The sequence below is a fragment of the Neofelis nebulosa genome, chromosome 7 (assembly GCF_028018385.1).
Source record: "Neofelis nebulosa isolate mNeoNeb1 chromosome 7, mNeoNeb1.pri, whole genome shotgun sequence".
Taxonomy (NCBI): domain Eukaryota; kingdom Metazoa; phylum Chordata; class Mammalia; order Carnivora; family Felidae; genus Neofelis; species Neofelis nebulosa.
The window spans coordinates 41,402,378-41,418,951 of NC_080788.1; the positions used below are offsets into that span (position 1 = coordinate 41,402,378).

Genomic DNA, 16,574 nt, shown 5'->3' on the forward strand with positions numbered 1-16,574 from the left:
GTTACATGAGAGAATGGCTGATAGGGTTAAGTAGCATATTTGTATGAATAATTTTTCAACCTAGTATAGAAAAGGAGAGCTAGTTAGTTTAAAATGGTGGTAGTATTCATTTTGTTGCATAAGTAATGTAATGAAAATATTTAAAAATGAAAAGAAAATGAGAATTTTACAATTCTAGCACAGAAATCATTTTTATTTCCCATTCTTACTTGCACTATGTGTGTAAGTATACCATACTTAATATTTATTATTTTGTAATATCATAAATACATATGTATAATCTGTAGAGCCATGTTTAAAAAAATTTTTAAGTTTTATTTAAGTAATATCTACACCCAGCATGGGGCTCAAGCTCACAACCCCAAGATCAAGACTTGCATGCTCTTCTGAATGAGCCAGCTGAGTGCCCCTATAAAGCCCTGTTTTAAAAGTTAGAGATACTGGAAAAGTTTTAGGGGTCTTAGAAATGGATGGTAAAGACTATGAAATAATACTTCCTTATAATTATTTGATAAAGGACACCCCTTAGAAAGGAACTTCGAAGGAGTGAAAAAGAATAAGGAAATGAAATAACACAAGAAAGCTATAATTTCAGAACCACTGGTGTAACATAATCTTACATTATCAGTTTAGAATAGAGGTATACATTTACTTTATTTCCAATGATAAAGGAGATTATTTTTTTCCCAAGGGATACTATCTTTAAAAGCAAATAAAATCTTCCTACTATTAAACACCTAAAAATGATAGATTTATTTTTTAAGCTTTTTTTTTTTTTTTTGATGTTTTTATTTATTTTTGAAAGACAGAGACAGAGCACAAGTCGGGGAGGGGCAGAGAGAAAGGGAGACACAGAATCTGAAGCAGGCTCCAGCCTCTAAGATATCAGCACAGAGCCCGACACAGGGCTCAAACCTACGAACGGTGAGATCATGACCTGAGCTGAAGTCGGACACCTAACCAACTGAGCCATCCAGGCGCCCCCTTAAAAACTTTAAAAAGTCATGGTTGAACTAGCAAAACGTAAGATGAAAAAACAAAACACAGAGAGCCCAAATTCAGAGAAGTTTAGAAGCATCTGATGACTGCTGTGCTGAAGGCATCTACTAGTTCCAGATGACTTGTGTTTTCAGTTTTTAAGAGGTACACATGGGACTCAGGAGACAATAGAAGCCATGCATTACAGGAAGTCAGGCCAGAGATCCACCTTCCTAAAATGAGAATCCACAAAAAGCTATATGCCCACTAGGAAAGGGAGAAGCAGAAAAAAACTCACCCTAGCAAAGAGAGACAGAAACTTATCCTTCTTTGCCTTGAATATAAACAGAGGGTGAAAAAAGTTTTCCCTGAATGTTTATCATTAGAAACATGTCCTCATAGAGATTTGAGACTCCACTACCTCTGTGACTTCAAAAAATCTCTGAGACTTGTTTTGAGTGATTATGGCTTGGTATTGTGCCCTGGCAAAGACAGAAATGAATCCAAATTCTTTCTGGAGGAATAACCTCTCAGAGTCTTCAAAGAATTACCAAAGATATATTCCAGAGAATATGAGCTGTCTTACACAAAGCACATGAGGAAACAGGTTACCATGAGCAAAACAAAATATCTAAATCAGACCCACAGAGAGTTCAAGTATTGTCATTACTGGATACTAAAGACAGAAATAAATGTGCTTAATGTATCTGATAAAGCAAATGGGAGAAGTGAAATTATGACAAAGGATTATCCAAAATAATTAGAATCCAGAAACAAAAATATAATAATTAAAGTGATAACTTCAAGGGCAGGTTTAATAGCCTATTGGATTGAAAAGAGAATTGGTGAAGTAGAAGACAGATTTGAAGAAGTAATTAGGAATGTTATGCAGGGAGATATCCTAACCCCTAGAACCTGTGAATACATTACCTTAAATGGCAGGGGAACTCTGCAAATGTGATTAAATTAAGGATTTTGAGATGGGGAGATTATCCTAGATTATCTGGTGAGCCCATTGTAATCACAAGGGTCCTTGTAAGGAAAAACAGTAGGCAGAAGAGCCAGAGAAATTTGAAGATGCTACATTCTTTGCTTTGAAAATGGAAGAAGGAGCTGTGAGCCAAGGAATACAGGTGGTTTCTAGAGGTCGAAAAAGACAATGGATTCTTCCTTGGAGCCTCCACAAAGAATGCAGCCCTGTCAACTTGAGTTTAGCCTGGTGAGATCCAATTTGGACTTCTGACCTCCAAAACTGTGAGATAAAAAATCTGTGTTTTTTTTTTTTTTTTGTTTTTTTGTTTGTTTTTTTTTTTGGCCACAAAGTTTGTGATAATTTGTTACAGCAGCAATAAAAAATGAATTCAACATCTAAACAAAACAATTCAACATCTAAACAAAACTCTACGTGTAGACCAATGAGAAAAGGGTAAGAGACATATAGCTTGAAACTTTATATGTGCATTTAAAAATTTCTAGAGTAGTCCCTGAAAGAGTAAAAGTTGACTAGAAGGCAAGTGGAATAGGAGAGGGGAATTTCAAATAATATGGAAAAAAAGGAGAAAGAAACAAGAGTGGGACAAAGATATGGTAAAAATAAGGCCAAATAGATCACTAATCATAATGAATGTAAATGGATCAAATGCTCTAGGTAAAAGACAAAGATTGTCAGACTCTATGTAAAACATAAGCTAAAACGAACTTGTGTGTTTTTTAAAAATATACAATATTTTAAAAGTTTGTTTGTTTGTTTTGAGAGAGGGAGAGAGAATACCCAGCAGCCTCTGTACCATCAACATGGAGCCCGACTTGGGCCTCAAACCCCTCAACTGTGAGGTCATGACCTGAGCAGAAATCAAGAGTCAGATGCTTAACCGACTGAGTCATCCAGGTGCCCCAACAACATAAGGTTTTTAAGAGATTAAAATATTACAACAGAGGAGAGTTGAAGATAAAAAGGATGCAAATGTTATACCTGTCAAAATAGGAACCAAAAGAAATTGGTAGTTGCATTAATATAATAAAATTACTCCAGGGAAAGGAGCACTGTTAAACTGAATCCGTGTTTCAGATGTGAATTGGTTTTTGCTGCTAGTTAGATGCAGAAACTAACAGTGACTTAAAGAAGGTAGGTGTATATTACCCCTTCCTCCTGCCCTTGAAAGAGTCTAGAGATTTACATTCTAGGGCTGATTATGGAGGTTTCATTTTTATCATCAAAGTCTCAGGATACTTCGCTGAGTGTTTTCAGTGCTGCCATCTTTTGTGGCTAACCTTATGGTAAGATGGCTGCTTTGGGCACCAACTCTCAGAGACTCCATGTAGGAGGAAGGATGAGGGATGGGTGTGGAACCTATGCAAGCTATTAGGCCATCTCTAAATGTGGTTCATTGAAGTTCCACTTAGCAAGACCATTATGAAATGTATTTTAGGCAAGCATATTGCTGCCTAGAGCAAAATGGGATTTTATTTACTGAGGAAAGAAGAGAAATTGACTATTGGTACAGATCACCAGCAGTCTCTGCCACTTTATATAATAAAGGCTTTGTTTACCAGAAGATACTAGGATTACAACTTTATTTGTACCCTATAACACACGTTCAACATACATAAACTAAAAATAACAATTACAAGGATAAATGTACAAATGTACCACCAATACAGATTAAAAAAATTTTTTTTAATGTTTACTTTTGAGGGAGAGAGAGAGATGGAGACACAAAATCCAGAGCAGGCTCCAGGCTCTGAGCTTGTTGCACAGAGCCTAACACGGACTCAAACTCACGAGCCGTGAGATCATGACCTGAACCAAAGTCAGACACTTAACTGATGGAGCCACCCAGGCGTGCCCCCCCCACCCCATCATAATAGATTTTAATAAAACCAAAAAAGTTACTAAGGAGATAAAAGACTTGAACAACACAATAAACAAGCTTGAATTACTGGGTGAATATAGAATATTGTATTCAAAAATTTTTTTGAAATGTTTGTTTATTCTGAAAGAGTGTGTGCAAGCGGGGGAGGAGCAGAGAGGGAGAGAGAATCCCAAGTAGGCTCAGCACTGAGCATAGAATCCAGCGTGGAGCTTGACACGGAACTTGATCTCACAAACCATGAAATCATGACCTAAGCCAAAATCAAGAGCAGGGTGCCCGACTGAACCAGCCAGGTGCCCCACGCTGAATTCAAATTTTAAATAATCAGTACCATAGAATTGCTACTGTGTGGAATGCAAAATTTCAGATAGTGCAGTAGATAATTACTTAACCTTAAAAAGTGCCCCTGAAAATCTCAACACATTTCAAAGAAAATAGGAAATTCAGATCACTTTCTCTGATGACAATGCAAACTAAATTGGGGCTCTGTTTTTTAAAAAGTAACCTTAAAAAAATGTCTGAAAATATATATATATACTTGTAAATAACTGGGGTTACAGAAGAATTTATGATGGAGTTTTAAGAATATTTAAAACTTGGGGTGCCTGGGTGGCTCAGTTGAGCATCCAGCTTCAGTTCAGGTCATGATCTCACAGTTCATGAGTTTGAGCCCCACGTCAGGTTGTGTGGTCACAGAGCCTGGAGCCTGCTTCATATTCTGTGTCTCCCTCTCTCTTTGCCCCTTCCCCACTCGTGCTCTGTCTCACTCTCTCTCAAAAATAAAAAACATTAAAAAAATTTTTTTAAAAAGAACACTTAAAATTCAATAATAATGAAAATGCAACATCAAAATTTGGATAAATCTTAGTCGTTCTTGGCTATAGCACAAAGCTAACTTTCATAAATATCCCATGAAAGTTTGAAAAGAATGTCTATTTTCTAGTTGTTTCTGGCAGTGTTAATTAAGAGAGACCCAAACTTCTCAGGGCTTAATGTTAACATACACTGCCTTGTGCAGTTTGACCTCTGACAGTTGTCTGCTTTCTTTGCTTTAATATTAATTACAGTTCCTTGATCAGATTAGATCAGTAGTTCTGAGAGTTTAGTGTATATCAGAGTCATTTGGGGGACTTGTGGGGGGGTTTTAAGTTTATTTATTTATTTTGAGAGAGAGAGAGAGCATGTGCACGAGTGAGGAAGGGGCATAGAGGGAGAGAGGGAGAATCCCCAGCAGGCTCCACACTGTCAGCGCAAAGCCCAGTGCAAGGCTCAAACTCACAGTGAGTGGGGTCATGATCCCAGCTGAAATCAGATGTTTAACTGATTGAGCCACCCAGGCTCCCCTAGAGGAACCAACTGAGCCACGCAGATGATTTGTTAAAGCACAGATTGCTGGGCCCCACCTCCAGAGTTTATGATGTAATGGATCTGGGGTGGGCCCCAAAATTTCCATTTTTCTTTCTTTCTTTCTTTCTTTCTTTCTTTCTTTCTTTCTTTCTTTCTTTCTTTCTTTCTTTCTTTCTTTCTTTCTTTCTTTCTTTCTTTCTTTCTTTCTTTCTTTCTTAATTTCTTAATTTCTTTCTTAATTTCTTTCTTTCTTCCTTCCTTCCTTCCTTCCTTCCTTCTTCTTTTTTTTAAATTTAGAATCAAGTTAGTTAACATCTAGTGTAGTATTGGTTTCAGGAGTAGAATTTAGTGATATGTCCACTTATGTATAACACCCAGTGCTCATCCCAACCCCAAAATTTCCATTTTTAACATATTCCTGAGTGATGTTGATGCTCCTCACCTAGGGACCCTGCTGTGAGAACAGCTCTATTAGAGACTACATTCTGTTGACTCCATTCCTTTGTACGTATTTTTTTTCCTCTGCTGCCTTTTCTCTCTCTTCTTAAACTTTTTTTTCAGGAACCCTTACACCACTCCTCCCGCCACACACACACAATTTAAATCTCATTCTTCTTAGAACTATTTTTACCCACTAAATTGTTAGGTGTTCCTTGTCTATACTTCCTTATACTGCCAATATCTCTTGCACATCTGTAAGAACCCCTTTCATATTTCTTAAAGCCATTAAAATTTTTTTAGTGTTTATTTATTTTTAAGAGAGAGAGACAGAGACATAGAGCAGGAGTTGGGGAAGGGCAGAGAGAGAGAGAGAGAGAGAGAGAGGGAGATAAAGAATCCAGAGTAGGCTCCAGGCTCTGATCTGTCAGCACAGAGCCCCACACAGGGCTGGAACTCATGAACTGTGAGATCATGACCTGAGCCAAAGTCAGACACTCAGCTGACTGAGTCACCCAGGCTCCCCTCTTAAAGCTGTCGAAAGCTATGTATTTTGTGTCTTTAGCCAGTGTATATCTTAATACCTGGTACATAGAAAGCAGTCAATTAATACCTGTTAATAAATAAATGGGCTTTTGCCATTCATATTTTGATTGTGTTTTGTAGGAAGAAACAATTATGGAAATGTATCCAGCACTATGTATATAGCACAGTGTTAAAATTCTGTGTTGTATATTCAGAAATACATGGTTAAAATACACTTTAGGAAGGTCACCTGAGTTTGGAAAGCTTCCTTTTGTCTTCCTGCTATTTCATGTCTGGCTGGAACAAAAAGATACAGGAATAAAGATGGTGAAATGAGAAATGAACTGCTTGCAATGGATTGAATGAGGATAAAATAACTAGGCCTGTGGTTCTTCCTTGATTCATTGTATCAGAGTTGAATCTAAAAGCAAGATCAGGGGCACCTGGGTGGTTCAGTCAATTAAGTGTCTGACTCAATTTCAGTTCAGGTCATGATCTCACAATTCATGAGATTGAGCCCTGTGTCGCGCTCTGGGATTCTCTCTCCCTCTCTCTCTGCCCCTTCCCCATTCTGGCATATGTGCCCTCTCTCTCTCTCTCTCTCTCTCTCTCTCTCTCTCTCTCTCTCTCTCTCTCTCTCAAAATAAATATTTAAGAAAACACCAATTAACCATATAACATTGTTTAAAATGTACAGTTTTTAAAGTAAAAAAATAAAAAAGAAACGGGATAATACAGAAATCTAAAGTTTTAGAGTTTACTTTTGGGGGGAGGAGAAATTAATACATCTTGGACTTGTTTCCTGTCAATATACTTCATTTCATTTTTTAAAATAGTTGTAGAATTTATATGGATATGCCTAAGAAATTTCCTATAATGTTGAATACAATTCTGAAAATTATTATCTGAAATTTTAGGTGTGAATCTATAAATTTCTGGGCAGGCTAACTAACCTTATTTTTCCCTTTTCACTTGTACTGCTATTAAAATCAGACCTGTTAATTAAGGTTAAGCCTGCAAACTTGAAGCTGGAACTTGTCATTAGATCTGAATGCTGGTCTTAGTTATCATAGAGGGAGGAAAAAGAACACTGAAGCTGGCCTCCCAGTGCTTATAGTCTGGTATATAGGTTGTGGGCTAGTTTCAAACAAGGTAAAATAAATAAATAAAAATAAAATTTTAGGGGCGCCTGGGTGGTGTAGTCTGTTAAGTGTCTGACTTTTGATTTCAGCTAGGGTTATAATCTTGCGATTTGTGGGATCAAGCCCTGTGTTGGGCTCTGTGCGGACGGCGCAGGGCCTCCTTGGGATCCTCTCTGCCTCTCTCTCCCTCAAATAAGTAAATATTTAAAAAAAAAAAAAAACTTGACTGAATACTGAAAAGCTGAAATATCAGTAGCAGATGATCATTTTGTGTCAGAAAAATTTTGACATATTTTCTTAGTTTTAAAAGAATAGGCTTGGGGCGCCTGGGTGGCTCAGTCGGTTAAGCGGCTGACTTCAGCTCAGGTCATGATCTCGCGGTCCATGAGTTCGAGCCCCCGCGTCGGGCTCTGTGCTGACAGCTCAGAGCCTGGAGCCTGTTTCAGATTCTGTGTCTCCCTCTCTGACCCTCCCCCGTTCATGCTCTGTCTCTGTCTGTCTCAAAAATAAATAAACGTTAAAAAAAATTTTTTTTAAAAATAAAAGAATAGGTTGGAAGAGGACAAAGTTTCATTTAGTGAGACTGCTGGCTCTAACCACCTATTTTTACTAATTCACAGAGGTATTATTGAAGGAGATTAAATGACAGAGTATGGTGAGCCTACAGACAGCATTCTCCATGAACTGCTACAGTTAGTATAATCTAGTTTACATTTAGAGTCAAATGTGACTATGCAGAAGGATACTTTGATTAAGTACAATCTTCACTAATTCATGAAACAGCACTATGGTAAATAAATATGGACCAATCTTAAATACATGGTAAATAAATATGGACCAATCTTAAATACACTTACTAGGACCCTATCCTTTTTACTTTGAGTATTTTTTTTTTTAACCACTTGTTGCTATAAAACAGTAGTTTTCAGCTGTGGCTGCACAGCAGTCACTAGTAAAACACAAAACTACACAAAACCAGGATCCACACCTCTCTTAATATCCTGATTTGATAAGATGAAGATAGCTAGGGCACTTAAATTTTTTAAAATATGCAACTAAGATTGAGAACCATTATTCTAATATTTGTTATCAATGTTTCTCTAAGCATAGTAAAATAATTCCATGCATTTGCTATTCTTTCTATTTTTAAAATATTTTTTAAGTTTACTTATTTTTAAGAGAGAGAGAGTGTGAGTGGAGGAGGGGCAGAAAGAGAGGCAAAGAGAGAGAATCCCAAGCAGGCTCCACACTATCAACACGGGATCCGATGTGGGGCTCAAACCCAGAAATCATGAGACCATAACCTGAACTGAAGTTGCTGAACCGACTAAGCCCCCTGGGCACCCCTGCTATTCTTCATAAAAACACATATTTCAGGGGGCTCCTGGCTGGCTCAGTCAGTGGAACATGTGACTCTTGATCTCAGGGTTGTGAGTTCAGGCCTCACATTGGGTGTCAAGATTACTTAAAAATAGGGGCGCCTGGGTGGCTCAGTCGGTTAGGTGTCTGACTTCGGCTCAGGTCATGATCTCACGGTCCGTGGGTTCAAGCCCCGCGTCGGGCTCTGTACTGACAGCTCAGAGCCTGGAGCCTGTTTCGGATTCTGTGTCTCCTTCTCTCTGTGACCCTCCCCCGTTCATGCTTTGTCTCTCTCTGTCTCAAAAATAAATAAATGTTAAAAAAAAAAAATTTTTTTTTAAAAAAAGATTACTTAAAAATAAAAAAATATTTTAAAAATACAAAAATAAAACAAAATATTTCTAGCCCCCAATTCTTGGTCCATTTAATTAGAATCTTGTGCAGTGCTCATAAATCTGTGTTTTAGCTGGCTCCCCACATGAGTCTTTTGCACTGGAAAATCAATGTAATGGTAAAATACTGAAAATTTTACTTAGTGTATATATATATATATCTCTAAACCTGTGTGATGGCTTTTGTAATGTATCAGCTTAGCTAGAATAAACTACATTTCCCAGAATTCTCTTCCCTATATGTTTCGGGTTAGGGTGGGCTACAAAAGACATTTTCATACAAGATCTAGAGGGTGTAAGTGAAGCAGCAAACATTTTGGGTTTTACACTTATAATAAATGCTTTTATTATAGCTCATATGTGTTGTCACTTACCTACTAGCTCACTTTGTTGGTTTGTGTAAGTGGCTCATTCTTTCAATGACTCCACCTTCCCTTAAGTCTACCCTCACCTTCTTCTACTCCTGGGCCAAATGCATGTTTAGCTCCTTGAGTTAAGAATGCCAGCTTTGGAGCACTTGAGTGGCTCAGGTGGTTGAGTGTCCGATTCCTGGTTTCAGCTCAGGTCATGATCTCATGGTTTGTGGGATTGGGCCCCATGTCAGGTTCTGTTCTATCAGCAAATATCAGAACCAACTTTGGGGTCTCCCTCTCCCTCCCTCCCTCCCCCCCTCCCTCTCTCTCTCTCTCTCTCCAAGTAAATAAATATTAAGAAAAAAAAAAACAAAAAAAACGATGTCCAGCTTCTCCCGCAGCTTTTCCTACGTCAGCAAGCTTGAAAATGGTGGCAACTGATAGCATCCCAGTCTGTTTTTGTTGGTTCTAGCCTGTGCTCATGGCTTCAAATTTTCCATCTTGTCTTATCAACTACATGCCTGTGAACTGCAAGCTCTAGCAACAGACTCAGAGCCTTACTGAATGTTTAATCAGCTCCCACAATTGTATAGTCAAATCCATTAACAATATGCACATAGATCCTAGTGATCCTGCTTTTATTTTTTTTAAGTTTATTTATTTGAGAGAGACTCCATGGTTAATTGGTTTTTGAGAAGGATACTGAGACCATTCAATGGGGAAAGGACCATCTTTTTAACAAATGATGGTGGGAAAAGAATGAAGTTGGAGCCTTTACACTATACACAAAAATTAACTGAAAATGGATCAAAGACCTAAACTTGACAGCTGAAACTATTAAAACTCGTAGAAAAAAACTTTTGGGAAAGTCTTCATGACATATAGTTTGGCAATAGTTTTATAGATAAAATAACCAATAGGACAAGCAATAGAAGAAAAACTAGATAAATTGGGCTTCATTAAAATTCAGAGCTTTGTGCATCAATGGATACTATTAAGAATGTAGAAAGATGAACTACAAAGTGGGAAAAAAAAACTTGCAAGTCCTAAGTCTTGCAAGTCTGCTAAGGGATTAATAATGTAGAATATTATACCTAAAACTCAACAACAACAAAAAACAGTCCATTTCAAAAATGCACATAGAACTTGAATAGGCATTTCTCCAAAGAAGATATACAAATAAACACATGAAAAGATACTCAACATTGTTAGTCTTTAGGGAAACGCAAATCAAAACTATAACGAGATACAATTTTTATCCGTTAGTATGACTGTTATATTAAAAAAAAAAAACAGGTGTTGAGGATATGGAGAATTGGAAACCTATATTGCTGGTGGGAATATAGAATCATACAGCTGCTGTGGAAAATAGTTTGGTGATTTCTTGAAAGTTAAATCCAGGACTATCATATTTATGACCTAGCGTTCTACTCCTAGATACATATCTAAAACAACTGAAATCAGCAAACGGGTATTTGTACATTAATGTTCATAACAGTGTTATTCATTGTAGCCCAAAGGTGGAAGGACACCAAGCATTTGTTGACGGATAAATGAATATACAAAATGTGGTATATACATAAAATGAAATATTAAAATTCAGCCTTTGGGAGGAAGAAAATTTGGACACCTGCTTCAGCATAGTTGAACCTCGAAAACATTGTGGTTAGTGAAATAAGTCAGACACAAAAGGACAAATACTGTATGATTCCACTTACATGAGGTATCTAAAATAGGCAAATTCATACAGACAGAAGGTAAAATAGAGGTTACTAGGGGCTGAGGGGAGGGAGAAAGAGGAAGTTACCGTTCAGTGTGTTCGAAGTTTAAGGATAATGAAAAAGTTTGGGATATAGATAGTAATGATGGCAACACAACATTGTAAATGTACTTGATGCCAATGAATTGTATATTTACAAAATGGTGAATACCATTTTATGTATATTTTACCACAGTAAAAACCAGACAAACAAAAATGTTAGTATATGATTGGAAAAAAAACTTACCAGAAGTCTTCTTTGGTGGTGAGGTTTCCTTTTCACTTTTTGTATAGTAATTTTCTGTGATTTCTGATTATTTTTTCTTAATTTTTTAATGTTTGTTTATTTTTAAGAGAGACAGAGTGTGTGTGTGTGTGCAAGCAGAGGAGGGGCAGAGAGAAAGGGAAACAGAGAATCCGAAGCAGACTTCATGCTGTCAGCGCAAAGCCTGACGTGAGGCTCGACCTATGAACCATGAGATCATGACCTGATCCAATGTCAGACGCTCAACCAAGCCACCTAGGCGCCTCTGATTATTTTTTTCTAATAGCGGTGTGTGTCTATAATTAGAACAAAGCAAATACGTAACAGGTACAGTATATATGTGAAAATTTTGTCCAGAAAGTCCAGATTGTAAGAATTGTTGATAATCTCCCAATTAAAGCTTTTGACTTACTTGATTAGATGATTTTCTTTTTTAATTTTTTAATGTTTATTTAGTTTTTGAGGGAGTGGGAGAGTGCAAGCAGGGGAGGGCCAGAGAGAAAGGGAGGCAGAGGATCCAAAGTGGGCTCTGTGCTGACAGAGGGCTCAAACCGACCAACTGTGAGATCATGACCTGAGCCGAAGGCAGATGCTTAACTGACTGAGTCACCCAGGTACCCTGATTAGATGATCTTTCCTTAGGACTGGAGTCAGTTAAACACTTTCAATGATGTGTGAATAAAACTTTTTAGTTTTTTTTTAAGGAGGGAGAGGGGCGCCTGGGTGGCTCAGTCGGTTGAGCGTCTGACTTCGGCTCAGGTCATGATCTCTCGGTCTGTGAGTTCGAGCCCCGTGTCAGGCTCTGTGCTGACAACTCAGAGCCTGGAGCTGCTTCGGATTCTGTGTGTCCCTCTCTCTCTGCCCCTTCCCCGCTCATGCTGTCTCTGTCTCTCAAAAATGAATAAATGTTAAAAAAAAAATTTTTTTAAATAAATAAAGAGGGAGAGAGTGAGTGGGGGAGAGGAACAGAGGGAGAGAGAGAAAAACAATCTTAAGCAGTCTTCATGCTCAGCACGGAGCCCAAAGTTGGGCTTAATCCCATGACCCTCTGATCATGACCTGAGCTGAAACTGAGTCGGACGCTCAACCAACTGAGCCAATCTTTTATTTTCATCCTGAAAAAAATTTTCAATGTCTGAATTAAGGCATATGTACTACATGCAATATGTTATGATCAGCTATTCAGTAGAATTTTGTATAGAAATAGCTTTTTAAGCCCAAGATTTTGTAGCTTTAAACTTCTTTAAACACTTTTTTCACACCCTCAGAATGAAGAGGATAGTCGTGGTCTTTCAGTTTCTGCAGTATTTGTCCTATTTATTAGCCATTCTTTAGTTGTCTTTCATCAACTAAACCTGAAAAGAAAATTTTAATGTCTTCTTTTGTTTGTTATCTTGTGTACTATTAAAGATGTTTATGGCTGCCTAGTTTAAGATACAGTACTAATAAGGAAAATATCATGACTTGCATCACAGTTGAACAAATCTTTTTGTTCAAGTACAGACTGTATCTTATTCTTTTTGTTCTAAGTACAGACTGTAACACATATCTCACCCAGCTTCTCCATGCTCTTTGACACTGACCATAAGGAGGACTGGAGCAGTCTTTCTTAAAACCTGAATAAAAACTACTCAAAATATAATTTGTTTTGAAAGAGCTTTTGTAAAGGAAGAACTGAAGATTAGCTCTTGCCCTAAAAAACATAGAAGATAAAGTAGCATTTATATGAATAATACTTATTAATAATTTTGCCTACTTTAAACTATGTAAATAACAAGAAGTTTTAAGTTATAATTATGGTGACATATAAGCATGTTTTTTTAATTGAAATGTGATTGACATACAATATCTTACTAATTTTAGATATACATTATAGTGATTTGATATTTTATACCTTATACATTGTATACATTATGAAATTATAGTTACCACTTATACAAAGTTGCTGTAATATTGACTATATTCCTATACAGTACATTTTGAGCACTATTCTTGATTTAATATGGAGGTAATTGAGGGATATAATTTAAAAAAATTTTTTTAAATCCAAATTAGTTAACATATATAGTGTAAGAATGATTTCAGAAGTAGAATTTAGTGATTCATCACTTACATATAACACCCAGTGCTCATCCCAACAAGTGCCCTCCTTAATGCCCATCACCCATTTAGTCCATCCCCCTCACCCTGTATCCTTCCAGCAACCCTCAGTTTTGTTCTGTATATTCAACAGTCTCTTATAGTTTGCCTTCCTCTGTTTTCATCTTATTTTTGCTTCCCTTCCCGTGTTCATCTGTTTTTTTTCCTAAATTCCACGAGTGAAATCATATGATATTTATCTTTCTCTGACTGACTTATTTCGCTTAACATAATACACGCTAGTTCCATCCATGTTGTTGCATAGGACAAGATTTCATTCTTTTTGATCACTGAGTAACATTCCATTGTAATGGATACATCTTTATCCATTTGTCAGTTGATGGACATTTGGGCTCTTTTCATACTTTGACTATTGTCGATAGTGCCGCTATAAATATTGGGGTGCATGTGCCCCTTCAAATCAGCTTTTTTGTATCCTTTGGATAAATACCTAGTGGTGCAATTGTTGGGTCGTAGGGTAGTTCTATTTTTAGTTTTTTGAGGAACCTCTATGCCGTTTTCCGAAGTGGCTGTATGAGTGAGGGACATAATTTTAACTAAGCATGCAACAATCAGAAAAGGATTTTTAGAAGACTTTCAAAGGGCACCTGGGGGGCTCTGTTAGTTAAGCATCCAACTCTTTTTTTTTTTTTTTTTTTTTTTTTTAATTTTTTTTTTTCAACATTTTTTATTTATTTTGGGGACAGAGAGAGACAGAGCATGAACGGGGGAGGGGCAGAGAGAGAGGGAGACACAGAATCGGAAACAGGCTCCAGGCTCCGAGCCATCAGCCCAGAGCCTGACGCGGGGCTCGAACTCACGGACCGCGAGATCATGACCTGGCTGAAGTCGGACGCTTAACCGACTGCGCCACCCAGGCGCCCCCCAACTCTTTTTTTTTTTAATTTCCTTTTTAAGTTTATTTATTTTGCTGCCAGCACAGAGCCCGATGTGGGGGTTGAACACAAAGCTGTGAGATCATGGCCTGAGCTGAAACCAAGAGTCAGACACCCAACCAACTGAGCCACCCAGGCGCCCCAAGTGTCCAATTCTTGATTTCAATTCAGGTCATGATCTCACAGTTAATAAGTTCGAGACCCGCATTGGGCTCTGCACTAACAGCATGGAGCCTGCTGGGAATTCTCTCTCTTTCCCTCTTGGTCTGCCCTTCCCCTGCTAGCACGTGCGTGCTCTCTTTCTCAAAATAAGTAAATAAACAACAACAAAAAGACTTTCAAAAGTCTTCTGAATGCAGCATAGATCACAAATTCAAACTAGCCCTGGAACTTTGCTTTTTCACTAGCCATTTTCTGTTGGGAAATTAATTATCAAACTAATTTTCATTTTGTTTTTCTATATTATGGGGATGACCTGTTCTGTGATGGGAGAAAGGAGTAAAAGAAGAGAATTAGCTCATTGATTCATTTATTGTTTTAGCTGTTTCGATACCTGCGGTGTATACATTATAAAGCTTTTAGTGCTCTTATAGTATCTTTTAATATATTTCTTTCAAAGCTCTTATAACACAGATTTTTAAAAATTCAATTCATTAGAATAAAAAAATGTTTAGAATGCCTGGATTTAGGCAACAGGATTAACTCCTGTTTAATTGAAGATTACAGAGAATTTTTAAACTTTCTAAAACTTGTTTTATTTTGAACATTTATCATGCATAAGGTACTGAGGGGCATGATTAGGAAGAAAAGGGGTTTTGCCTGTAAGAGGCTTATAGTATTTTGGGAATACTAGATTTGTATGTGATGATTTTTTTTATGATTTAAAAATATACTACTGATATCCCTGTTATTGTAGGGAATAAAATGGGCTCTTTCTCTGATGATAGAACCTGTGAATGTTATAAATCTTTTACTCTGTAACACTTCTGAGCATATTCAATGATGTATGATTGAGTGCATGGTGAATTTATACTAATAACAGTAGACTTCCTGGCCTCAAATAAGAGAAAAGACAGAGTCTGTAGTGTGGGTTATGGGTTTTGTGTATACTGTGGTTTTGTTTTTTATAATGTTTTTGTAATCAGAATGAGTGAAATAGAGTGTTAGGATTTAATTAATTGAGAGTACCTGTTAGGTAAATTTCAGTTAATTAAAAACAATCATTCAGTTAAATATTTACTCTGCTGTGGTTTGGGCATAGTGCTTGACACTGTAGGTACTTAAGACAGCAGCCCTTAGTTCCCTAGAATTCCACAGTCCAGTTTAGTAAGCAGAAAGGTTAAAAATAGCTACAATTAATATAGTGATAAATGGACATATGATTAAGGGTAGTGTTACCCATTCATGAATCATAAATTTATTGATAAACTCTTTTGTCTTAAGCCCAATATTGGCACTGGAATTACAGTGAGAACAAGATTGCTCCTACATTGAAGAAGCTTACAGGCAGGTTTTTGTTTGTTTGTTTGTTTGTTTGCTTGTTTGAGGGGGAGAGAGCATGAGTGGGGGGGGGGGCAGGGGCAGAGGGGAGAGAGAGAATCTTAAGCAGGCTCCGCGGTCAGCATGGAGCCTGATGAGTGGCTTGGTGCCATGATACTGCGATCATGACCTCAGCCAAAATCAAGAGTGGGACGCTCAACCACCTGAGCTATCCAGGTATCTACAGGCAGTTTTTTAATGTTTTATAATTTTTTTTTTTTAAGAGAGAGAGAATGACCAGGAGAGGGAGAGAGAGAATGCCAGCAGGCTCCACGCTGTCAGCACAGAGCCCAACACAGGGCTTGATCTCATGAACTGTGAGATCATGACCCGAGCCAAAATCAAGAGTCAGAGGCTTAACTGGCTGAGCTACCCAAGTAACCCCACATAAATATTTCTATTAAAAAATATGGGGCACCTGGGTGGCTCAGTCGGTTGGGCATCTGACTTTGGCTCAGGTCATGATCTCACAGTCCGCGTGTTCAAGCCCCACTTCGGGCTCTGTGCTGACAGCTCAGAGTCTGGAGCCTGTTTTAGATTCTGTGTCTCCCTCTCTCTCTGACCCTTCC

General features: G+C 37.6%; 1 protein-coding gene and 1 non-coding gene across 19 annotated transcripts in view; both read left to right on the forward strand.

The window, feature by feature from the left end:
- The window catches only part of CSNK1G1 (casein kinase 1 gamma 1), a 170,959-nt gene that overhangs the window by 26,977 nt on the left and 127,408 nt on the right, over positions 1 to 16,574 (forward strand). The gene's annotated exons all lie outside the window — the stretch shown is intronic.
- On the forward strand, positions 7,181 to 7,314 carry LOC131518515 (small nucleolar RNA SNORA61). The gene has a single exon (XR_009265186.1). It is a non-coding gene; the product is annotated as a small nucleolar RNA SNORA61 (small nucleolar RNA).